Source organism: Sparus aurata, chromosome 19, assembly GCF_900880675.1.
Source record: "Sparus aurata chromosome 19, fSpaAur1.1, whole genome shotgun sequence".
Classification (NCBI taxonomy): Eukaryota; Metazoa; Chordata; class Actinopteri; order Spariformes; family Sparidae; genus Sparus; species Sparus aurata.
This window is the reverse complement of record NC_044205.1, coordinates 17588054-17613811: the sequence shown is the minus strand read 5'-3', so window position 1 is coordinate 17613811 and position 25758 is coordinate 17588054. Positions and strand designations below refer to the sequence as shown.

Below are 25758 nucleotides of genomic sequence, written 5' to 3'. Positions count from 1 at the left end.
ACACTACATTCACTGTCCGCCTCTGCACACCTGACCCAGCGAGTGTCCTCTCAATGTCAACATGGCCACCCCCCACAAGCTGTAGCCTGGCCGCCATAATGACACAATGTACCCATCTGCCCTTCAAACCAGCCCAGCAGCATGCGGCTGACCTATGTGTGTGTGCGTGCGTGCGCGTGTGTGCGTGTCCCATCTGCCCTTTCAGCCAGGCGAGCAGCATGAAGCTGACCTCTGACCCTTAGGATTATGGTTCCACCATGTGCCAGTGAGCAGGGTGATGAGATTGACCTATGTGGGCTGCTGCTGTGTGTGTATATGACCAATATCTGACAGCACAAGATCCAGCTACCCACACACACACATGCACACGTGCACATGAAATACTGCTCGCACTGCTCACTTTTGGATCCATAAATCAATGTCTTTCTGTTCTAATGAGTGTGTTGTTAAATTTGTTGGTATGAAGAGAGTTTCACCCTTTTATTCTACATGCATGTGCAACAGTGTGTGTGCGTATGTGTATACTTTAATACAAGTACCTCTCCAGTGAGTGATCTAATGCAGGTCTGAGGACAGCCAGCCATCCTGAGCTCTGACACAACCAATCATCGCAAAGCCAGCGTGATCGCCTTGGCAACCCCTGTCACCACATAGTTTATCCGAAGCACCCTCCAATCAGGGAGAAGCAGAACTTCTCCCAGCTCCTCCCACAGGGGTTGGGAGGGTGGCGCCAGCCGTTGGTGCAGAGCCTGCTGCATGAGCGGATGCTCTAATCTGGATCCAGTGAGGAGAGGGGTCACTAATCCCAGATTATGGCTCTCCGGGATTAAGACATGCTGATGCACAGGTTTGCACTCACCTCCAGTCCCCAAACCTTTCAATCTGGCTCTCAAACCTCCCCCAGAGGAGTCTATTAACAGCGTCGGTGCCTGAAATGGTGTTGGCATGTTGTTGAAGCGCACACATATTTCTGTTTGATGTTACAGCACAAGCGTACACAGTGATTTGTGGTTTGTGGATGATCTGAATTGTCCGCCATCTGACGGCCATGGAAATGAAAGTTTCTCTCTGTCGCCGTTATCTGACTGAGCAAAAGTGACGGGGACATCAGGGAGGGAAGTAAACAAAGCAAAGCAGACATTCCACCTCTACGGGACAGCAAATCACCATGCTGATACCTACTACATGTCATACAGAATAAAAGCTGGGACAGCACAGGAAACAGCTCAGGCGAGGCGAACACCAAACTTCATGAAAATGTTTCGCCGTTCTCTGTCACTCATAAGAAATTCAATCTCTACTGACAGCATTTCTCTGTAGTGTTTTTTTTTCTGTACAAGAGAGCGAAGGAAACAAAGCAGAAATCACAAACTTTTCCCCACATTTCCCTCAGCCAGCAGCCGAGTTTGATTTGTGTGCGACAGTCGTGAGGATTTAAGCCCCCGCTACATGAGTTTATCATGAAGCCAAATGATTTCTGTGCACAGAGAAAAAGGTGGAGGACGACAGGAGGAGGGGAGAAGAAAAATGGTGGCAGGGTGAAGAAATAACTGCTCGAATATTGTTCATTACAATAATTCATACATCACACGGTGACGTGTAAATTAGAACCTCGGAGTCAACACGCGCACAAATAATTAAGTTGAAATATTAATGATGAAATGTCCTCACAAGTGTGCAGCTCATGATCAATTTGGGGTTAATGAGTCGTTTATCTCCGTCCAATCCCTGCTCTTCCTCCCGCCGGCGCTGTGCTGCCGGGGCAATACACATGGCGGGGTCCTCCATATAGCGTGGATTAATGTGCAAATGATCCCCTAAACAAAATCAATTTATCTTGCAGAGTGTGGTGTTTTTTTCTAGAGCTGAGGAAATGGGAGACAGTGAAATGTGGAAAGGAAGCCACAGCCAAGTGCTACAGCAGGTAGAGCGTGCTGTAAGTGAGCCAGAACACTGTCAGTGATGGGCGACCATGTGTTATCGAGAGATGGGAGTCTGTGGGTTGTCATTCCACGCAAATTCTACAAGAGGTGATTTCACTGAAAAAGTTCCTCAGCTCTGTTTGAAGTTTATCTTATCAGCGAGATCGCCTGAAGACATGTAGACGCTGAGACGTTCACAGTGCACCAGCCCAAATTTCTTCTTTTCTTTTCTGATATTCAGGAGGTTGTTTTTTGCGGGGGTTTAGTGGTGCAACTAAGAGAAAAAACAAATATTAGCTGTTTTTGTCCTTTTTTTCCCCCCTCTGTAGCGGATCAACCATCTCCATGCTGACTCAGTATCTGCACTCTGCTCGCCTGGGGCTGTATGCGAGCGTTATTGTTTGGGTGTGTGACATGACGCCTGTTTGCACCGGACAGCAGTCGCATCCCTTCCTTCTTTCTCTCATTTACTCGTTAGGGACCTTCCTTCTATTCTGAAGCTGATTAGTCCTGACCTGAGCAACCTAGTGCTGCTATATCCAATCAGCCTAATCACTCAAACTCTTGCCTTCCCCCACCTTCTTTACGCTAATGGGCTTTCCCTGCTCTGGTGACTTAGCACTTAAGAGCTGGGAGGGGGGGTCACTACTTCAGGAAAACCCTGTTAAACTTCTTAACAGACCCGCTGCTGTCCTTCAGTTGGCAGGCAGCTTGGGTATTTATGGAGAAAATAACCAGTGCCATCCGTAGTTACCCTTATTTACTCATATGAGCGGTGGATAACCCAGTTGCCAGGGTGCCTTTGTATGAATTTGCATCATCTCCCAAAGGGCAAGCAAATTAATGAATATTCACACTTAATCTATAGCCCACGGCAGTCATGCATTATTCATGAGTTGTTGCTGTTTTTGTGGCAGCACGCGCACGTCTCAGTTTTGTCACCGCAAATCATAATTTCATTTTCCCCTCACTTCATTTTCTGCCATGTGCAAGTGAAGGCTGCACTCGTTAAAAGGCATGCAGCAAATCACCGCTCGGAATGAGTCTGACTAACGTCTTTAGCACCCCACAGTTTTTAATCTAACGACTAATATACAGCCACGTCCCCTAACAGGGAAGATTCACGCAGTTTGCTGCTACAACAACAGTTTCCTAATCTGAAATTCTGCTTCTGGTTCTCGCCGGGTTTTTCTTGACAGCGAGGACTCTGGCTGTCACTAAGCTGCAGAAGGCTCCGAGCAGCAGCGGTAAAGACATCAGCGAGACAGGTGCCATCTTGAATCATGGCAGACTGTCGACATGCAAACTAAACCCGGACTCCTGATATGGTATGTCTGTATACGTGAAATCTTTTATGTTTCGCGATGTCAAAACCGTCTATACGTAAACACATTCACACACGTACATCCCCGAAAAACAGACATCAGATCAGTCATTAGACTATTGAATAACTCAGCAGCAGAAAATCAGAATAGGGAAACGTTCACACTCCATTGTCCAAGCCAGCGATGAGGAGGACCTCTAAAAGGTTTCTGTATGAAGTAAGGAGAGAGCGAGGTGACAGTTTAAAAGCCTCCCTTGACACTTGGCGAAATGGGCCTACCTTCTTCCACACAATTGCACCAGCAAGTCAAATTGCATTAGTGATGCACAATGTTTTCACGGGAAAAGAAAAAAAATCACAATAGAGCTGAAATATGGTGCATTGTATTGAGTCAATGTTTGGAGGGCGTTCCTTTTTACGGGGAAATACTGCAGGACTTTGACATAATCTTTCACAACAAAATAAAATCGACACTGCAGCTGCAGGCGGAGAAAAAAACCTTGACTGAAATTTGCCAGCAGAGAGCGAAAAAATTATTAATCAAGTAATTAAATATAATCATGCAGAAAAGCACACTCTGATCATTTTATCGCCTTTTCTTCCTTCAGCGGTGCGGATCAAAATGTTCTTACAACAATCACTCAAATTTAGTCTTCTTTGAAAAAACACATGCCATCTCTTGACTTCAAGAGTTACCTCAATTTTATTGACTGTCAAATAGTTTTTACAAGAGGCCTTCTCAAAAAAAATAAATAAATAAATAGCATCCAGGCAGAGGAAAAATAATTGCACTCCTTCTTGGTCAAACATGAATATTCAAAATCCCTCAATTTGCTGTGAGAAAACAATTAGCAGTTTATTTGCATTTGTTTATTTGTCCATGCATAAAACCTCTTAATGAGAATGTATTAACAAGCTCTTGACTCTGGGGAGTGAAGTGTTCAGCGTTAAGAATGCCTTCCATCTTTGGAAAAACTGTTGCTATCCCGCGAACGGCTAAATTAACCGTGCACGTCTAATGCAGCATGACATGTCCTCAGCAGACCTCAATGCGCGGGATTTGCTCTCCATGCATTGAAACGTAAAGGGGAGGAAAATACCAACTCAGAGTAATTATAACACATACAGTGACTTGACATTTAGGGCACAGTGTAGAGAGGGGAGATAGTTGGCCTTATCAGAAGCTATAATGAAAGGTCAATGGCCTCCTCAGTGTTTACCTCCAATCATGTGGTCTGAAGAAGCTTCTTCAGTCTCTATTGAAAGAGCAGCGGTCTGGTTGGGAGATAACAGCATTGTTGGCCGCAGGTGAAACAAACACTAACGGGGCTTCATTTTTTTTCTGTGACGAGTTTTGAGACCGCTGCAGCTCAAGTTGTTGCTGTTAATTTCGTAGATGAGCTAAAAACGTAGGACAAAAAGGAAACAAAGGGAAAAAAGTAACACACCCATAGAGGTGACGATCAGCACTCAGCAATGCACATAAATGCATCATTTACTATAGTTACACCTGTTTTTTCACACCTTATGGCACACTCCTATGCTTATGTGAGATCTGAGTGAAGTCTATCTCTCTCCTCTCTCTCTCTGTCTGTATATTTTTGGTTCGGTCTCAGTCAGTGGAAGGAAAAAGCTGCATTGATAAATAGGTCAGAGAGCTTTTCCACCCCCCAATGGTTTCAGGCCCAGCTTGGCAAATTGAACATAATTAAGGCCCAAGGCAAAGGTTGCACTTTCCTTGAAATAGTGGGAGGAGTGGTGCAGGAGGTAGCTTGCTACAGGAGGAAGACACGCTGCCATGCATGTTCAGTACAGCATGCCTGGGCACAGAGGATCCACAGAGCCGCAGCAGTGAGAGGAGGAGGAGGAGGAGGAGGAGGGTTGGAGAGAGAGAAGAGAGGATGGCAGCCATTACAGAGCCAGGAAAACTCTCTGCACATGTCTCTCTCTATCACAGGGACTCTTGCGCTTACACTCTGTTTCTCTGGCTGGCACACACATTTCACATTTATTTCACTTCGAAGATGCACTTAATTGCTTTCTTGTCGAGTTAGACTACAAGATCGATACTACTCTTATGTTTGTGTGGTAAATATGAAGCCACTGCCAGGAGAGGGTTAGCGTAGCTTAGCATTAAGACTGGAAACAGGAGGAAACAAACAGCGAGGCCTGCTCCATCCAAATGTAAAACAAAAAAAACAAAAACATTTGATATCTGGCTTGTTTAATCCGTACAAATATCAAAGTATCTTCACAATGAGATGACATCGCAGACATAAAAGCATCTCTTTTGGGCTCTGGGAAAGTTTCAGAAAAAAATTTACCTCATGGGTTAATTTTTATAAATCATTCTAGGTTGTTTTGGTGGGAGTTGCAGAGTTTTGGAGATATTGGACAAGAGCTCGCGAGATGGCGTGATGTAATCATTAAAGGGCCGTCCACACCAACAACAATTACTATAACAATAGCTATAATTACATCGCTTTAAAAATCGTTCTAACTCAAGTGGATGGCAAAGTTCACACCACAATGACGATGGAGACAGTGGTGAATGATATTGTTTGGCTCACTTTGAGAGCAATTTGATGAATGATAGAAGCACTGACAGCCAACTGCAAGTGCTTGTGATATTGGTTTCGAACTGAAACCTCTTTAATGTGAGGTAATTGATGTTATTCAGGAAACCCTTTTTAGATGTCTACAGTCTGGGTTTTAAATAAAACTTGTCAATAGGTAATAGTTTACAAATTACACCTAAAAAAACGTCAATGTGCTGATGGGATCTCTGTAGTTTTCTCCTCTTTGACGATTGCCAGGATAACCGATGTTGACTCACCAAAAAGTATGATTAAACTTACCCTTCAAAAGATGCCAGCTCAGGTAACAGAGTGTCACATTCTGACTAACTCCTCTGACCTTTGAAGAATTTCGTGAATTTTTATCCTTCTGGAGTTTTGTTGTCTGTTTCTCTGTGTAATGTACAACAAGAACAGGTCATCAATATCAATATACTTTAATTAAGCTGCTGGCGCCAAAGTTTTTTGTTCACCAGTGGATGCTCACATCTTTATCCTTATAGTCATTACTATAGGGATCATTATTGGTGTGGACAGCCCTTAACAGCTGTCTTCCTCAACTGAGCTGTAACGTTAGCTAGCTGACTTAGCTAGCTGACTTGGCTAGCCTATCGTCCATGAGTAGATGCCGTTCCCTTGCCGAGACGAGTCTTTAATTAATGGCGGTCTTATAGACAGATTTTTCCTATCACTGTAGTGTAGATTATAATCCATAGCCAGCTCATTTAATTCATCCATGGCTGGACTAGTACTTGGTCAGGTTCAGACTCAGTGTGCCTGGCCATGAAATAGTTCAACTCGTAACTACCAGTAAAACCACAGTGCATTGTTTTTACAATACATTTTCCAGTCTTAATGCTAAGCTAACAGGCATGCTGGCTGCAGCTTTATATTTACCATACAGCCATGATAACAACTTAGATTTTTAATCCCTCAACAAGGAAGTGAATAAGCATATTTCCCAAACTGTTGAACCAGTCATTTAACACACAATTGCAAAAATGTAAAGCTCGATCTTTAAGCATCATTTAAAGATGTTTTCTATACTTTCTCATTATTCCTCTGCTTGGTTTGTCACTATAGTGTTTCTACTCCTCACATTGGTATCCTCACTAGTCCGGAGGTGCAGTTAGTGAGCTGGGATGCCAACAACCATTAGTGTCCCAGCAACCTCTGCTCTGAAGGCTTCACCTTGACAAGGAGCAGAACCACATGGGGACCCGACAGGTTAAGGACGAGGAGGCACAGGCCTGGGTGGAGGTAAGTAGGGAGGAGAAGTGTCCAGCTCAACTGTCAGATTACAGTGGGCGGCTGTGTATTAAAGGGTCAGCCTCTAACACCACAGCACCATCTCTATTAATGAGAACTGATGGAGAGCGAGGACTCCCTGCAGGAGCTCTTCGCGGCATTATCTTTAGCTACCATCGCCATTAGCTTTCTCATTAGCTTTGCCATTAGCTTCCACATTAGCAGAGGGTCCTTGATAACTGCTTTAGATGCTTTCTGTGTGATACTTCACGATGGCGTGAAAGGAGTCACGCACAAGAAGTCAAGTCTAAACACTAAAGATAAGATTCATTGTTGGATTGAACATTAAATTGTGGTTTAAAAAGAAATGTGCAAACTGTGAAAGACATAATGGTAGTAAAAGATTATAATTCAGGCCTAAAAGCTGCAGTAGTATGCAGTAGTACTGAATAGAGGAGGACTATCTAAAATGCTTTCATTCCCCTAGAATTACATTACATCAGTCTTTAATAAGATTGGAGCCTTGACGAGTCTGAAATAAAACTGCCTTTTTTTTGTGTTTGCTTGGTGTACAAAGTCTTTATTCTTTTATGCATTTAATTTTGACAATGATTGCAGAGTATTATGACTTGATTTAAATTACTAACATAAAGCCGTTTCCTGAGAAGAGTGTTGTGAATTATGGAAGTAACTGAAAGGGCGAACTAACAACATCCCACATGCTCAATGCAAAATGTCACAGTGACAATTTGCTCATTATCATAATGCAGCTTTTCATTCTTGAATAAATTGTGTTTGAAATTATCTGGCTCTGATAGTTTATACAAAAGACATAATTAATTCCAATACATTTATGGAATTTAAAAAAATGTAATACAGCAAAAGAACTAGAAAAATTCAAATATAGGCACAATATTTTAGATGTGACGCTTGTAATTTACCTGCTTATTTCTTAAATGGATGTGTGGCAGAAATCACACCGGCCCCTCTGCTTCATCGCAGACACCCAGTGTGACCGGACGCCATATGGCGAAAGATTTACCATGGCGACGCGACCAGGAGGCTCTAACTCAAACCTTCATGAGAATGTCAAGGAATGTCAGAAAGAGAGAAGAGAGAAGATGAGGAGGAGGAGGAGGAGGAGGAGAGGAGATACAGTAGCATTGTTCCCTGAGCGCAGCAGGCTCAGCTGGCCTAAACAGTCCCAGTCCCCTCAGCCTCGTAAGACTAATGGCGGAAAATCACAACCTGGGGGGTTTGGTCCTCTAAAGGGCCTCTGAGACCTGATTAATATGCAGCTTTTTTGTGTGAAACAGCCATAAATACATGCTCTGAAATGTGTGTCGCTCGCGCTTGACTCTACACACAGGCGCATGAACAAAAGCATTCAGAGCACACGCTAGTAAGCATGTAGATACGATATGAGACAGCTCGCTGAACGACGTGCGGTGAGGCACAAAGACGTGTATGCATGTGCTGCAGTCACACAGACACACACACACACACACACACACACACACTCACACACATACACCATCAAGTCGAAGCTGTAAAAACGCTCAGCTGATTGCTCCCTGACTACACTGTTTAAGGAAGGAAACCAGACAGGTACTGTCTTCCTGCATGGTATATCTGAATGTGCTGTGCAGGCATTTTCGCCATCTCTGTTCTCTATGTATGGCTGCCCCTCCCCCCACCCTCTCCATCATACTGTATCCTCACCCACACAGCAGGCTCCCCTCCCCCACCCCGCACTCACCACCCCCCCGGAGGATGGAGCAACCAGAGAGAAATTAATTGAAATCTAAACCCCGATGCAGGATTAACTAAGTAGGTGAATTCCAGTTGTCACATAATCAGGGCTAGTGTACTATTTGACTTTCATCAAATGGGGCTGACTGAAACAGCGACCAGGGATAATGACAGGAAAAAAGGAGCCAGCTGCTGTGCACCCCCCTCCCTTCCTCTCCGTCTCTCTCCATCCCATCCCTTCCCCCAATCTCCTCAGCATCTCTCTATCCATCCCTGCCTCCTAACCTCAGACGTAAAATTGGGATCTTTTCCTGCGGCTGGCGAGCCGTTTGTACATTCGTGGGAGATCTCCGCGGGGGTAAAATCACAAAATGTTGCTGCCATATTTCGTGACCCCCTTCCCTTCACATGCACACTTCTGATAATGGAGACAGATAAGCAATGTTAACCAACACCTGCTGGGATTGTATCTCACTTCATCACTGCCATGCCAACTCTGATGGAAATATTTTTATCGCATGCAAGCACATGTATACATTCATGTCTACTGCGCTGAATTATATCCTTCCCCTAACTACTGTAAAATGCACCGTGCTATTTGTTTTTTTTCTTTGAAACAATGGCAGATGAAATGTTGAAGTAAAGTGGGTCAAACAGCACGCCGCTCTGATGAAGCATGACTTGCCGCAAAAAAATGAGAGCATGTCACAAGATTTTTCTCTCACTTTGAGAGGATGATGCAGATAGGGCGATGCGATGCCCAAGATTCGCCGCTTTGCTATCAAGCGAAGGCACTTGATCTATTTTGAACACTGAAAATGTCCTTGGTTCATCTTACATTGTGCGGAAGCAATTTACTTTTAAGCAAAAAGAAAAATAAAAAATATATATATATATATATTTTTTTTTTTACTTGCAGGGGAAAGGGTAACACTTTACTTCTAGTCCTCTTTTTTAAAAGCAGAAGTGTTTAATAATGTATTTCACCTCTATCTCCAATAGTGAAGGATGTATACACAGATCCATGTGTGACAATATAAAATATGCCTTCATAAGAGAGGTTAGATTTGCTGACAGATGCTGTGCAATAATAAACACTTGCTTAAAACTGCATTGAAAATCTATATTTAAATGTGTGTATGCTGCTTATTAATGCCAAATAGAGGGACTTACTTAATGTGACTTACAAGGGAAAGCATAAAGAGGGTTGTTGTATCTGCAAAATAAAAATGCTACAGATGATTTAAAACGCTACTACTGAAATTAGTTCTGCATCTTGTGGCCTCCCTTTCTAACATAAATAAAGAGAAAATATCGCTGTTTTTCAAGGTAATTTTCAGTGTTTAAATTGGAGAAACAGTTGGAATGCAATGCTGCCGCTACCAGATATACAACCATTGCATTTCTTTAGGATTAGTGTGCGTGTGTGTGTGTGAGAGAGAGAGAGAGATTGTCTAGGTGTGGATAGCAGTGGGTGTGGGCAGTAGCATCAGTACAGCAGAGCAGGCTGCCAGCTACCCAGTTGATAATATAGCTTGGGCGTGTGCCCGGTGAGGTTGACCTCAGCCTGTTGGCTCGCAATGTCATTTACCACCTGCCCAACACAACACACACACACACACACACACACACACACACACACGCACACACGCACACACACACACACTGTCCTATATCTGCCTTCCACCCCTACCTCTACCTCTCTGTGTGTCTCCATACATAAAGTATACAGGCATATCGCTTGGTAGTGGGAGTGCCTGTGCATGCTAGAGGGCACCTGTGTGATGGACTTACACAACAAGTATCGATGAGTGTGTGTGTGTGTGTGTGTGTGTGTATGCGATGATGCAAAATTATAATCAAGAAAAGAGACGATTAAATTGCTGTGGATTGAAGTTTGGCTCATTAGAGAGTGTAACTATCTAACCACTCAGAGAACAGAGGGCACAGATACAAAAACATAAAAAAACATGCAACACACACTCACACACAACACACACACACACACTCTCACTCTCTCTCTCTCACACACACACACACACACACACACACACACACACACACACACACGCGCGATGGTATGCGCACAGATTCAGACACTTCCACAGAGCTGCGGGGTGAAGGCATGCGGAGCAGGATACCTGGACAGATGGCAGGCAGTCATCCCGTTGGACCTGCCATCAGAGCGCTGCCCGAGAGGAAGAGGAGAACAGAAACAGTTTCATCTGCTCCACTCACACACACACACAAACACACACAAACATGCACAGACGTAAGATCTGTTTCTACAATAAAAACACAGCGTTTGGACCCTGACATAAGCATGTGTGTGCTTCTTGTCTGTGTTAAAGTCATTGCATAAATAGAGTGGAAACAACTATGGAGTACATGCTTGTTTGTGAATACTGACAGCACAGCTACTATAATTTTACAGTCAGTTAAAACATACAAAAATGAGAAAACCCCGCACCAAGCAGGAAGAGCTGCAGCACTGTTTTGTCACAGATTAATCATGCTACAAATCCAGTGAACAGACAGTTTAATTTATTAGCATCAACTTGAACGCACCTGGATTCATTTCATCTGATATAATTACGATTGATTTTTATTCAGTCAAATGTTTGACTGTGGGACGGACAAGAGGCTGCGGTTGTTGCACAAATGCTCCGGTGTGTGTGTGTGTGTGTGTGTGTGTGTGTGTGTGTGTGTGTGTGTGTGTGTGTGTGTGTGTGTATGTGCATGTGTCTCTGCCTGGTAGCAAACCTGCCTGTGACTCCGATGCTCTCCATTACAGGGAGGAGCGATGGACAGAGTGGCTAACAGACTACCAAAACCCACTACTCCAGCCTAAATCACATTTCAAAGCATGGAGGAGTCTATTACAGGAAATTAGAAAGGCCTTGGATCGCAACAAGCCTATCCTTCAATTTTATTGAGCCTTCTCACTAGCCCTTGGTGTACTGTGTATACTTGTCAATAGCAATCGGTCTACATGTGTTGTGTTGACAAACAGCACATATACACGTGTGTAAATGCACACACATGCAGGGTCGACTTTTTGATCGTATGAACGTATGAAACGGTTTTAGCTTCATAGAGAATTTGTAAAGCATTGAAGATTTAAATTCAAACCATAAATGTGAAGCATTTTCTTACCAGGTATGGTGTCCTTTTTAAAAATATACAGTTTATAGGACACCTGTCACCAGTCAGAGTAGAGGGCAGACTGCACGGTAATGCTGATGTGCGGTAAATGTTTAGAGGAGATTTGAGCCTCTGCTGTTAGTATTATCTACCCTGAGTAAAGCCAAGGGAATTGGATGTATACTCCCTGACAATTATTGCTACTTTCACATGTCCTATAAAAGCAGATAGAGTGCTGGCAGGGATATCTTTCCATCCTTACATCTTCTGCTCAAATAGTCTGGAATTTAAATGCAAACAAAAACACCATTTTCTCCTCAAGCTCAGGTTTCATTCTGCAAGCATATCCAGCTATACTGATTCCCAACCATCTTTCCTGTTTCCATTCCAATCTTCAGTGTCAAACATACATAGACCCCCCCCTAAATATCCATCCATCCCCCAATCCACACTCCCGCTGTCTGTCTGCGCCTGCAGAGAGCTGCGTCTCACAATCCATGTGCATCGTGTCAGATAATTTTGCGGTGGCAAATCAATAATGCAACCGTAAATTTCATTTAAATAAACATTAGTGGCCTACTTAATTAATGAAACCTCATCTGCAATTTGTCAGTGTCAGGAGTGCTAACCCCTTTGATGTTGGTATGAATATTCCTTTTCAGAAAATGAGGCGCTTGCACGATTAGTGCTTATTGTGGCGTTCCTACCTTCTGCGCCGCTGCCTGAATTTGTGCGGAGCTTATCAAGAGTACGCAGCGTCACCAGATTAAAATCATTTACTTTGCCGGGAGAGGACAATGAGAGGCCGTAAAATGAATGCGGGGAAACATCATGAAAAATAGCAGGGGGAATATCTAATGAATCTAATCTACATACAAGCAACCTGATCAAATGCTTGAGCAATTTCAAAGGCCATATATCAAACAGTACATGACATTAACATCAAATCAATATCTGCGAGGTCCACACCCATACGCAATAACCCTGAGCGTTAATAACCAGCAGGGACATGAGTGATAAATAATAAGGAGAAATATAAAACAACACACTATCATAATGTGAGATGAGCATCTGACCTGTCCTTGTCAGCGTACAGAGAACAGCTGCTCATGACCCAATTTCGCATGGATACATAATTCAGCGGCGAGCTATACGACTTCCACGCCACTGTAAAAATATTCATCAAAACAAGTTAGCGAATCCATTTCAGCTTGCTCGCTTACGATCCCTCGTTTCGACATTACAACTGCTTCATTAGTTGGGAGAACAACTCATAAAGGGCTCCGCTGACCTCAATAAGTCAAGTTGATCAACGCGTCGCCCAAGTTGATAAGTTTAAAAGATTCAAGATGGTATGAAAAGATTTGACTCATTAACCGTGAAACTGAAATCGGACTGACAGCAGAAAGTAACAGAACAGCACCGCCAACTTGACAGTTAAAAAGTGTTTCACCTCCAACATATCAATCAAAAAAGAGCGAATAAAGAACAATAAATTAGACAAGGTAATAATTAAAAGAGATGATTGAAATATTGAATTATTTCCCACCACACATCACTCACATATCCTTTTTTTCCCTTTTCACCTCTGAATGAACCAAAATACAGAACATCCTGCAGCTAGTCTAGCTGGGCCTCTGTTGTGCTGTCACTGATAAAACTGCAATTAAATGTCGATCCAGAGCGGCAAACAATGGAAGAATGTTGGGAGAACAATGTGAGTAAAATACAAATGCATATTGACCTGTGTTTAAATACCAAAACCACTTGATTCATCATCAAACAAAGTCTGCACACCCAAATCTATTCACAGCTTGCGCATTATATTTATGAGGCAACGGGAAGTATGTGTTCTCTGCCACAACAAAGACAGAAGAGGAATATTGTGCTCGATAAACATATAAACTGGGGTTGCAATTGTTGAAACACTTGCACCAACACACTACATCTGTTCCACAGAGGCAAGCAAACCCAGTTCATTCATTTTTCAGCAGAAACCAGGTTACAGTGCAGAGCCAAAAACTGATTAAAGCTCAAGGTATGAAGGAGACAGAATAAGGAAAGTGGAAATCACCCCCATCCCTTATTTGGGACACCTGAAATAGGCCAGAGGCAGATTTCCTCCTATCAGAGGAGCCCTGGGAAGCCTGAGAGACTGGAGGGAAAAGAGGAGAGGGAGGAGGTGGAGGGATGATGGCGGCGGTGGGGGGATTCAGCGGGGCCTTAAGTGTGCTATCATAGGCGTCTCTTGTGCCTGCCTGCTTTATTTGCAGTAGTCAGGTTAATGAGTCCACCAGCCCACTTGATGTTGAGAGGCCTGCCACAAAGAGTTGCCTCATTAGAGCTAGCCTGGCACGCTGCTCTGAGACAAAGGGACATTCACGCTGCTGAATGCCTTCACGCTCCTCAATGCTGCCAGCCTGCGAGGGCCAACGCCATGGCATAGCCCCCTGCACACGTCCTGGCACCCGGCCAGCCACACCACGACCCTCAGCCTGGCTGGCTGGACCAGTTGCAGCGTGCAGCATCAGGGTGCAGCCGGCTGTTTGTTGGCGTTTTAAAGAGAAAGGGGCATGTGCAAAAGCCGCTGCGGGAAGCCAGCTGACACGCTACATTATCGATGACTGCGATTGGTTCACCCACTCTATGTGTGTGTGTGTGTGTGTGACTGAGCTCTTTTACTTCTTTTCTTCCCTGCTTTATCTTTGCATTCCTATGCTGCAGCTTCAACTCAACATTCTTCACGTTCCTGCTCAAACAGCTCACAGCTAACAAGGCTACGACTACAATACGCCAACAAATCATACTAAACGCACAGATGCTGCCCTTGACCGCAAGCATCCGACGTTTGACACAAAGAATGACTGATTCCGGTCTGTGGTACGTAATCAGCCAAGATGCAGGTCGGACCTATTTTAGAGCAAAGTATTCAAATGTCACTGCTTCGGGTAATTTCATGCTTCACAACTACAGCCTGAAAAACATGATTGTCACAACAAATAAAGTCATCAAGCAATTTGTCAATTTTTGGGGAAAATCTGTAATGAATCTGAATTCATATAAAATGTAACAAAGCCATAATGTCTTGTTCACAATAAATAACAGTAACTATAAAATCAATATATATTAGAATGTGTATTTCAAATCACTCATACATATACTAATGATTATTCACAATCCCATCACTCTGTCCCAAAGCTTAGTCACTGATCATAAATTCTCCACAGAGCACAAGATAATACATCACGCTTTTACAAAATACTGCGCAAAGACTTAGACACACAACCATAAGGCAAGCATGAACAAACACCCATATTTTATGATTGATGCTCTGGCAAAGATCCAGTTCACCTCTTCCATACAAGAAAAAAAATCTATTTCTCTCAAGGCTCGGGGTCAGGAGTTAAATATTTTCTGCATAGGCAATCCGCTCTTTCCGCCACACTATTTATAGCGCAGGCAGAAACAGCTGAGCTGACTGCAGTGATGTCACTTGGGCTGATGGAATGCTTTGTTCCACAGTGTGTGCGCATGCCACCTGGGTTCTGTGCGAGCTGCGAGGGGAAGCTCGATGCGGGAGCCAAGATGGCTGACAGTTGCCCCATTTTTCAAGTGTAAAAAAAACCTCACTATCTCCTCGAACCAGGCTGCCCACGGCCCCATATGCAGTGCACAGCCTTATGGAAGCATTCATTCCTCTGTCATGCCTCTGTGTGCTAATGTCATGAAAGGTAGCAGTATTTGTGGCTGCCATTTAGAGCGGAGCGCTCATGCCAAAGTAGGGTAACATCAGGGTAACTGCACACTGCAGCTGAATAGGAGAAACTAACATGCAGAGTCTTAAAGCATTCAACTGTGTGTCACTCCCTGCATAACGTGCATACGGCTGAGGCGTTGAAGAAGTACTATACCCACATATATATTTTTAGTAAGCCTTTGGGCTTCTTTCAGTGTCCCTAAAAGAGCATGGTTGCCTGGCAACCATTATTGTTGCCATGGAGATTCATGTGTTGGCAGCTGCTGCAATCAGCATTAACTCAAGGCACATAGTCTCATACCGATAGTCAGGCGATGGGAAGGCAACTAGGACACACAGTCAGAGAGGGATAGTAATCAGTGTGAAACATATGCTCATCCATTACTCGCTGCATTAATACAATTACATCAAAAGAAATTTATGGCTGTGCTTTGGCGCAATGATCACATTGCAGGCAGAGGCATAAAATTCCACCTCATAACAGATCCCCACTTTCATTTAATAAATGGCAGCAGGCTGTAGCACAATGGAAAACAATGCCATTTAGCCTCTGACAGGAAGCTATCTGTTAAAAAAATGTCTCTATTTAGAGTCACATTAGAGAATATATATTTGTTACTATTTCCCTTTGAAAGCATCATGGTGAAACACGCTGCTTTCGTAAATGTTAACATGACAAAAGTGTGCCTGCTGTGAAATGTATGTGCAGCATTTACAAATGGCACATTTTACAATAGTGTTTACATATTAAATCATCTCACAAGGAAGCTTAATACACAGTGAGCCGTGCACCACCTGAGAGACAGCTCGGGTACGCTTAGTGATAAATTTCAGACTGAACTCAATATTTTCAGGAGCTCTCTGTCAGCTGCTGCTGTTTCATTTCGACCTGTTGGGGGATAAGTGATATTTACCGCTTTCCCCTTCTTCATATGGGTACGCGTCCATGCCCACTGGAACAATTGCAGCCCTGTTGAGAGTAGACACGCGGCGAGATCATAATAGCAGTTATTTCCTCTCTGGGTTTTTTTTCCAGGGCCTGGCTCTCTCCGTCACTTCACTGTTGACATCACAGAGCTATGTGGGGATAAAGAGGCAGAGAAAAACAATAACAGACCCATTGACCCCCATTTCACAAACCTTGGGGGTATGGGAGAAATCCACTTACAAGCCTGGAACAGACCTGCTGATTGGGCTTCAACAGGCTTTCTATTAGGGAACAGTGGAAGTGCAGTGGATGGTCACGACTGCTGCCATTTCTGAGCGAGCATGCTCCCCCGGCTGATAGTGCAGATTTACATCTAACCTCTTGCGCACCTTGGGCGAGAGAGCTACGCTGAGCTGTATCTCAAATCTGTGAGACAATTGGATGAGAAGCGTGCAATGCAGTTATTGAACTGTATATTAATCCACAGTGTGCCTTGTAAAATCAGTGATCTGATCATATCCCCCCCCCCCCCCCCCCCCCCCCCCCGCTGCATCTATTTAAAAAAACTAAAAAACGACAGAGCAATGTAAGTTGGCCATGCAAGCTATTACAGCAAAATGATTTTCAGAGGCATGAGCACCTGTGTCCCAAACAAATTAATTAATTTGTTTAATTCAATTACTGCATTATGTGTACACAAGGAGCATGCATCTAGAGAGACATAAGGTACCTTCCTGTGGCAAATCAGGATCACGCTAGAGACGGCTAAAGTCGGGAGCTTTCCCTCCACAACACCAACACAAACCATCCACGTCACAAAAAAGAGGAAACCCTTGGTTAATGGTTCTGCAAATTTCCCATCTCTCTTTCAGCTTTAATTGCCCTACACAAGAGAAACATGGCTCTGGGAGTCAGACGTGATAATCTCCCAGCATAAGCATTAGAATGGAGGCTCACCTTGCTTTCTCTGGATGCTGCTGGTTGACATTTAACATCACAGAGAGAGGGGAGGTGGAGAGCCAGGTGCCCTACATGCACATCTGACCCCCTGCTAATGTCAGAGGGGGAAGGTCCCACACACTCACCCTCGCTTCAGTCACACAAAACACCACAAGGCAGCATAGCAAAGAGTGTCGGTAATTACAGACAGGACTCAGATAACTAGATTACATGCCTTCTTTTTGACAGACTGCGATTCAATTCAAGGTTTCTACTGTCAAATAAATGGTGGCTACTGTATTCTAGCAGGAAAAATAAGGCTTCAGGTGATCATAAATAGCATTCTACAAGGAAACTAATTATGATGTTGTTTAAATTAACCCAAATTAAGTTAAAGTCATGCACTCAAAAAGCTGCATTTCCTTTTATACGCCTCCTCACTAATATATCCGTCTCTGAAATTACAGGTACTGTCGCAATAATTGTGTAAATCTATCTGAATAATTAAGGCAAAGCCATAAAACGTGGGTTTTTGTACGAGGTGGAGAGATCTGTCTGTAAGAGGAAAAAGATGCACAGTTTGGAGGACAGTGCAAACACAGCCAGCAGGCCTGTAACCCAGTGCAGATGACCTGGTTCTGCTTGCACGCAACCATGAAATAACAACTGCTGTTTGGTGTTTGATGTTAGCTCGGGGAGCGCACCGTCCCTGCTCGGGCTAAGCAGGCACACTTTACCGTCAGGATTTGTTTGTAAAAAAAAAAAAAAAAAAAAAAAAGAGGGAAAAAAAGCAAAGACCGAAAGAAGGAAAGAGAGAAAAAAAAACTGCAATGAGGTCATGTCCTGAAACAAAGCGGTATCTACTGGGTTGTTCTCTAATTCTGGAGTCTATTCAATGCAGGTCAGGACTGGTGGCACATATAAACCCTGTAACACACATTTATAAAGTCTTTTTTGTTCAAAGAGGGGAAGGATTGTGCTGAGATGTCAGAAAATATGGTTCAAATTTGTGGTGAAAGAAGCAAAAACGTGACCCTCTAGTTTCATATACGACAAAATGTTATTGATATTTTAGTTTCTGCACGGTTCCCATGACAACCATGTTTTGCTATATAGTAAAATTGTAACGTTGAGTTCAGGCTTTTATTTCTTATCATGTTTTTTTTTTTTTTTACAAGCTGATGTTTTCAATTGATTTGTGTGTCCAAAAGCAATTTTGTCCCAGTGACAAAAACCAATACAAACAGAATGAGTGCATTGAATTGTTTAATGAATTTAATTATTTTTAGGGATATATATCAATACAAATGTTCAGTAGGTAAGAGCCAGTGCATGCAAAAGGTTGTTAGGAAATTAGAACTGGACATAACATAAAATTTAAGGAACATGTGCAGCAAATATTCCGCTCACAAAATATTCCAGATATTTCTACTCAAACTGTGTAAATACACATGCCCCCTCCTCCTTGTGTGGTACTGCAGGTCTGTTTACCTGTCTGTGTTGCTTATGTAACATTAGAATAAGCACTTCTTGATTTGATGACCTTTTTACAACTTCCTTAACGAGAGCATTCAGGATTGCAGTGACGCCAAAGTGACTGTGAGTTCAGAGAAATTCAAAAACCACCTAAAAATACATCAGAATCTCTTAGAATAATTATTCTACATGTTTTAGTTGCTGCCTCACAGCTATCAGCAACATATGTTTTACATATGAAGGCAAAACACTCCAGATCAAACTTCAGTTCAAACCAATTTGCCTTTCCACCTTAAAAGCTAATTTTGATTACACAAAAATTGTAGGAAAAAAATCAAAAATAATCTAAAACACTCTAATTACAGGACGACTTTATATAACTGCCTTACAGTTGCATTTTCTACCCTTTACAGATGTGTACAAAAAAAAATGGAGAATAAATGGATCAGCACAACAAACCAGCTCTGATGTACATTTTATGGAGAACATTATAGCACCAAGAGCAACATCGTTTAGGCTGTGTGGAGGCTGGGGGGGGAGGCCTGATGCATGATGCAAAAAAACAGGGGGGCTGATGGAAAAGGCTGCGGTTATTAAAGCATCTCTGCTAAAAACTGATGCAACTACACAAGGTTTACTGCTGCAGAGAGGGAGACAGAGCCCAGAGCCTCGCAGCAGTAGCAGCCCTGGACACGTTTTTTCCCCCCCTTACAGATACATTTTCGTTTCGATTTGGTCTCCAATTCGTTCCACTGCTGCTCGAAAAAACAAACAAAAAAAACCACCAACACCGATGCTCATTAGGGCAGCTTTAAAGCTCACATGCACGCTTTCCAAATGAAATGATTTGCCCCGGTGCTTAAATGTGATTTGATGCTGAGTTAAAAAGTTAATTCTCAAGCGCGTTTTTCAGAGGCCCCTTGCTTTGTGAATTCGTGATCCACAATATGAACACACTGTCTTCGGCAGAGACAAAAACAGGCATTTCGGTGTCGCCTCGGCTGTAGTTTTCTCACTACTTCACGTGGAGTCCGTGTGAAGGGAAAGCTGTGCGCGCATGAAGGGCGTTTCGATCCCGCAGCCCTCCGCGTGTTTTCATGTAAACTCACGCTGTTCTCCATGATAACGCGATGCCACTGACTACATTATTTTATGGAATTTCGTCAGATCGCTCCAGCGCCGTGCAGCCAGTTATATATTATCACACACACACACACACTCTCTCTCTCTCTCTCTCTCTCTCTCTCTCTCTCTCTCTCTCTCACACACACACACACACGCACACACACACACACACACCTCGACCCCCCCTTTTTATCCTTTTGAGTCCTCAGGTGTGGAGAACAACGTGTCACTGTGCGACAGAAAGAAAAAAAACCATTCCGGAGGTGTTGAACGCATATCCAGCAGGAGAGTGAAACAGATGGACGTAGGGTACAGTTTAATAATAAGAAAAGTCCCAAATCCAAAGTTCTCCTCTTGGCCGTGTGTGTGTGCGCGTTTCCATCCGGCCGGCTGTCAGCTGCTGAGCGCGTCTTCCACTATCAGGCTGCAACTTTTACAAACTTCCACCTCTGTCCGAATGATGGAATTTGCATCTGCAGCCACTAGTTATTTCTTTTTTTTCTCTCTCTCTCCCTCACTTCTTCTACTCCCCCCTTTACCACCTCTCTAACCCCCCCCCCCTTTTTTTGTCCCAACCAGGGGCCCCAGTAGCTGCCTCTTGATTTATAAATGTTTATGTGTTTTGAAGTGCGGGACAAAAGGGGCTGGCCTGTGACCCCTAGGAGCCCCGACCTTGCGCAGGTTCATTGTGAGGCGCTGGGAAAGGGGCTTTGGGACGGAGACCCCGGGCCACTGACCCACACACATCCCGGAGCCCTGCCATTCATGTGCGCACCGCTGCATGTCGCCCCGCAGCTCCCATTGTTTCAGCGGGGAACAATAGCTTTGTACCCCCACCCCTCTCTGCCGGAGAGAAAGCAGCTTTCAAACTTCCCTCTCAATGTAGCCTGATGCAAGTCCCCGCAGACTCGATCCCCCTCTTACACTTTAAATAAAGAAGAAAACAATGTTGACAAAACGTTAACGCTGTTAGCGGGTATGTTCGCCCGCGTTGCATCACACGCCGGCGTTGCATCATGGCACCGACTGGCTTCACGACAGCCGTCAAAGGGTCCAAACACTGTAACAGAGTGAAACAATGAGGAGTGAAACTGTGAGAGTGCAGAGGGTGAGATGACAGGAGGAGAGAAGTCGAAGAAAGAACGGACCGTGAACAACACCTACGGGGCTATTTCTAAACGCCGGAGTCAGATGTAGAGGAAGAGGTTGTAGGTAAGTAGGCATGAGCTGGGCCTGTGTGTTCCGCCTGGGCTGCGGGGTGAGCGAGGTTACTCAAATGACATCATGCATGGGGGCCCTTGGTTTTTTTTTCTTTTTTTTTTTCGATTGGATCTTTGCCTGGGAGTCAATCACGGCAGGAAGTGAAGGGGATACAAACGAGCAGTGCAGGACCGCCACTTGCTTCAATCAATTACAGTCAGCGTGCACAATCTGAACCACACAGTCCCTCTGCTTGTGAGGACATGTGAGAAAAGTAAAAAAAAAAAAGAAAAAGAAAAAGAAAAGATTATTTGCATTGCAGGGCCTCTCATTCTATGTGTTAAACCCCCTCCTCCTCCTCCTCAGTTTTGTCTGACCGGGCTCGAATTACAATCACACAAACGCAGCCTATAGGAATTGAGTTGCAATCCAGCGGCCTGATGCGTGAACTGATGGACCCTCTAAAGACAAACGGCATTAAACCTGATTAATTGGCCGGCAAGGCGACGATCCCTCTGCACACACTCCTCCGAGCAGATTATAGAAATAGTTATCTGCTGCACGTTAAAAGACAAAAAAAAAACCACAACAAGGCCCACAGCTGAGAGGAAATCATTTTAACATCAACAGAAGAAAAAAAACGCATCAAAATAATGGAATCAAACTGGAATACTGACTTAAACACCAGGTGTGTAGGACTTCCGAGAGCGCGCGTCGGATGTATGTGTGCGTGTGAGCGAGCGCGCATTTGTATGTATAAAAGCGTGTGCATGTGAGGAGAGGGGGGGGGGGATTTTATTGTAATGCACAGAACGACCTGCCCTCTTTTGAAAAAAAAAAAAAAAAAAGAGGCGAGAAAGCGCAGCCATGCTTTGCAGAGGCTACAGCATCGCTCTCATTGGTAGTGTGAGCCTCTCGCCAAACGGACTCCTCTTTTTTTTTCCCCTCTCTCGCTTCGTCCGCCCGCTACACCGACAGGAACCGGGAATACAAGCCGACTGCCTCCGAAAGTATAAACCCGCAGTGAAGTCAGAATACTAAAATGAAGTGAGAGAGAAAGAGAGAGAGAGATAGAGAGAGAGAGAGAGGGAGAAAAGAACGAGCGAGAGAGAAAAAAGAAAAGAACAGCGAGAGCACGGATAAATATTAGCAGAGCTCAGTGCGCTGGAGGATCCACCATATGGCGTGGAGCTGCTCATGGTGAGTATCTCCTGCTTTTGCTTTTTTTTTTTTTCTCCTGCTCGAGCCATTATCGACGAGCCGAATGTGTGTTTACGCTTCAACACTTTGGTAGAATATAGTCTTTTGAGTTTGATTTCGGAGGTGAAGTCCGATCATCTGATCTGCAGAGAGATGCTGCTCCTGTACGCTCTCTCTCTCTCTCTCTCTCCCCCTCTCTCTCTCTCTCCCCCCAATGCACGTTGCACTTGCCATTGTTATTGCGGGCTTTAGGGAGTAAAGCACTTTAAGAAGGGGGGAGCTTACAAAAAAAAAAAGTAAAATGAAAAAGGGGGCGATGTGAAAACGTGGAAACACCGCGGAGAGATCGCTTTATGTCGACGGTTGCATAATCGATAAGGAGGATGAAAGGGGGGACGGTGGTTTTCGGGAGGCACGTCGTTTTGTTCGCTTGCGCGGCGCTTGAGGACAATAGGGGTCGTGTTGGTGTCGGTGGCCACACAGACACAGGAGCCCAGATTTTATAGCGATGAGCCCGGGGTGAAGCTCCGAGACCGACGCTCCAACCGCCCGATGGTCAGGGGATGGGGACGTTTCCGTCTAAAATGGCGTTTCCCTTTGTTTCTGCATCCCTCTCCTCTCTATTCCAGCGAGTGGGTAATGCACTGCGATTACCATATCTGCGAGCCTGCGCCTCTTCGCGCTCATCACACTGCTGTTCAACGCAGTGCATTTGGCTCTTTAACGCTGAGGCTGTCAGATGGAGAGCATGAGTCCTGCGCTGTGCAACCGTCAGCCTCAGATTTTTTTGCGGGGGGGGGGGGGGGGGGGGGGGGGAGAGCAGGTACTTCTAATTGTGATCACACAGCGCGGACTCCATTTGAATTTCATCAGGTTTTTCAGGCGCAGACCTGTAGTCTGGCGCGGCTGCAGATTACACTGGATTACCGGCTGCACGGATCTGCCCTCAGCCATCCGCACGATAACGACGTCAGCTGAGAGTAATTTATCCGTAAATATGCACTTTTCTTCACCACGATCATCATGACACACACACGCGCACACACACACGCACACGGTATTTAAAATGTCATCGCAGAGACATCGAGCGAAAACTGTTAAAGCGACCTGCTCTCCCATCAAGCAGCAGGCTCAGGATGACACGAGCATCCCTCCCTCATCCCTGTGTGTGTGTGTGTGTAAGGGGAAAGAGTGCGTGTGCGCATGTCCGTGCATGAGTGTGAGTCTGGATGTGTGTGTGAGTGTACACGTGTGTTCCCATTTTTATTTTTTTTTTAATAGTGCAATGTTGCATAACCGTTCACAGCCAATGCCAGATTTAGGGCTTCACAATTTGCGGGGCCATTGTTGGCATTTCCTCAACCGGCCCGCACACACAAACACACACACACACACACACACACAGTTCAACCGACCAACTGCAGAGCTATTAACACATTTCGCCGATAAACGCTAATACTCCGAATGGGAAGTCGTCAATTTCCCTCCTAGTTTTCAAGGACACAGGGTAGTCATGAGGAGGACGCTGGGTAATATAGAGGAACATCTGTTTGCCCGGTGACGTCAACACCCCCCCAACCCCCCCCTCCCTCTCTCTCCACCCCCCCTCTTCATCCCAATCCTCTTGTGCTGAAGGCAGATGCCTCATTTGTTTGGCTGGAGCACCATTAATCCCAAAGTCAGAGGAAAAGACCGGACGGAGAGAGATCAGTCCCATTTAGTCGGTGTCGGTGCGGAGCTCGGGCTCGGTGTCCCGCATAGATCTCGGCTGCGTCCAGGACACCCGCAGTTTACCGCGGCTCTTCGGCTGCCCCCGTTTTGCGATTTGCGGCAGTTTTAACGTGTGACCCGCAAGTAGAGGCTGCAGGCGTGTGTGTATGTGTGTGCGTGTACGTGTGTGTGCGTTATGTGAGTGGGAAAATCAATATTTGGGACGTGGCCGGTGACTTTTTTCTGTTATATGGACGCCGCTGATTTTATTTTATTTTTTTTAACCAGGTCAATGTGGAATATGTGATACTGTCACATGAAGTTCATGACGCATTTTGTGTTTTCTTTTTTTGTCGTAGGTGCACTGTGGGATAACGAAGGACTTTTAAGCTTTCTGCAGTTTTGGACAACGGGCAGAAAAAAAAGACATCACACGGAGTCCTTTTTCCTGGGACCTATCATCGTTTTACCCGCAAAACTACCTGCTGGCTGTTTTGCATTTAAAGTCATGTAACCTAACTTACTCTTTTTTCCTCAAGTTTGAATGTTTTTTTGACGTGATAAGGTAGGCCTGCACGACAGCCGGGAGAGGATTTGATCTGTTTGGACCCGTGCGTAATGGATTTTCTCCTGTCATGTCTATTTTTGGCCAAAACTCGACATCCTGATACAGTTTTTTTTAGTCATACAGCACAGGCCTCACAGGCTGCGAGATAGTTTGATTGTGTTTGTAATGAGAGGATTTGACGGAAAGTCTTCAGTACTGCTGGACACTCACACTCACACACACACACACACACACACACACGTCCAGACGAGCGGGTTGTGTCTCTCCGTGTTCACAGCGGACCTTGATTTAATGTCTTACAATTAAGGCACGCGGTGAATGCCAAGAGATGATCCTCATTTTCTTCATCACATCACACCTTAAAAAAAAAAAAAAAAAAAGGACTATTCCATTTTTCTCTCTCAGTGACGATTTGCTTCTGTTTCAGTCTGTAACGCTGTCTTCATGTTCTGCTTCTTCCCTCCTGTCGCTCAAAAATAAAGTCAATGCACACAACCATTTTAAGCTCCTGTTTTTTTTGTTTTTTCGTTTGTTTTTCTTAATGTGAACATACATGTGATGGCTGATGTAAGTGTGTGTGTGTGAGTGTGTGTCACAGGGAGCTGTCCATCCACACACACGCGCGCGCACACACACACACACACACACACACGCACGCACACACACACACACACACACACACACACACACACACACACACACACACACACACACACACACACACAGGCTGCCCGGGAGCGCTGTCCTCCCTCTGTGGTGCTGAAATGTGCGCACCACCGATCAGCCTTTTGTTTCACTCGCCTGCCGGCGAAGAAGCGGAAATGGCTCAACTGTCTTAACTGTAGTGCAGGAATGCAGCCCGGCGACATAGAAACTGCGTGTACAAACA

The 25758-nt window shown here is 44.5% G+C and overlaps 1 long non-coding RNA gene across 1 annotated transcript; it reads left to right on the top strand.

The window, feature by feature from the left end:
• The first annotated feature begins 22254 nt into the window (after positions 1-22254).
• LOC115570300 (uncharacterized) lies at positions 22255-25367 on the top strand. The gene is made up of 2 exons (XR_003981739.1): positions 22255-22591; positions 24661-25367. It is a non-coding gene; the product is annotated as an uncharacterized LOC115570300 (long non-coding RNA).
• Positions 25368-25758: the final 391 nt, after the last annotated feature.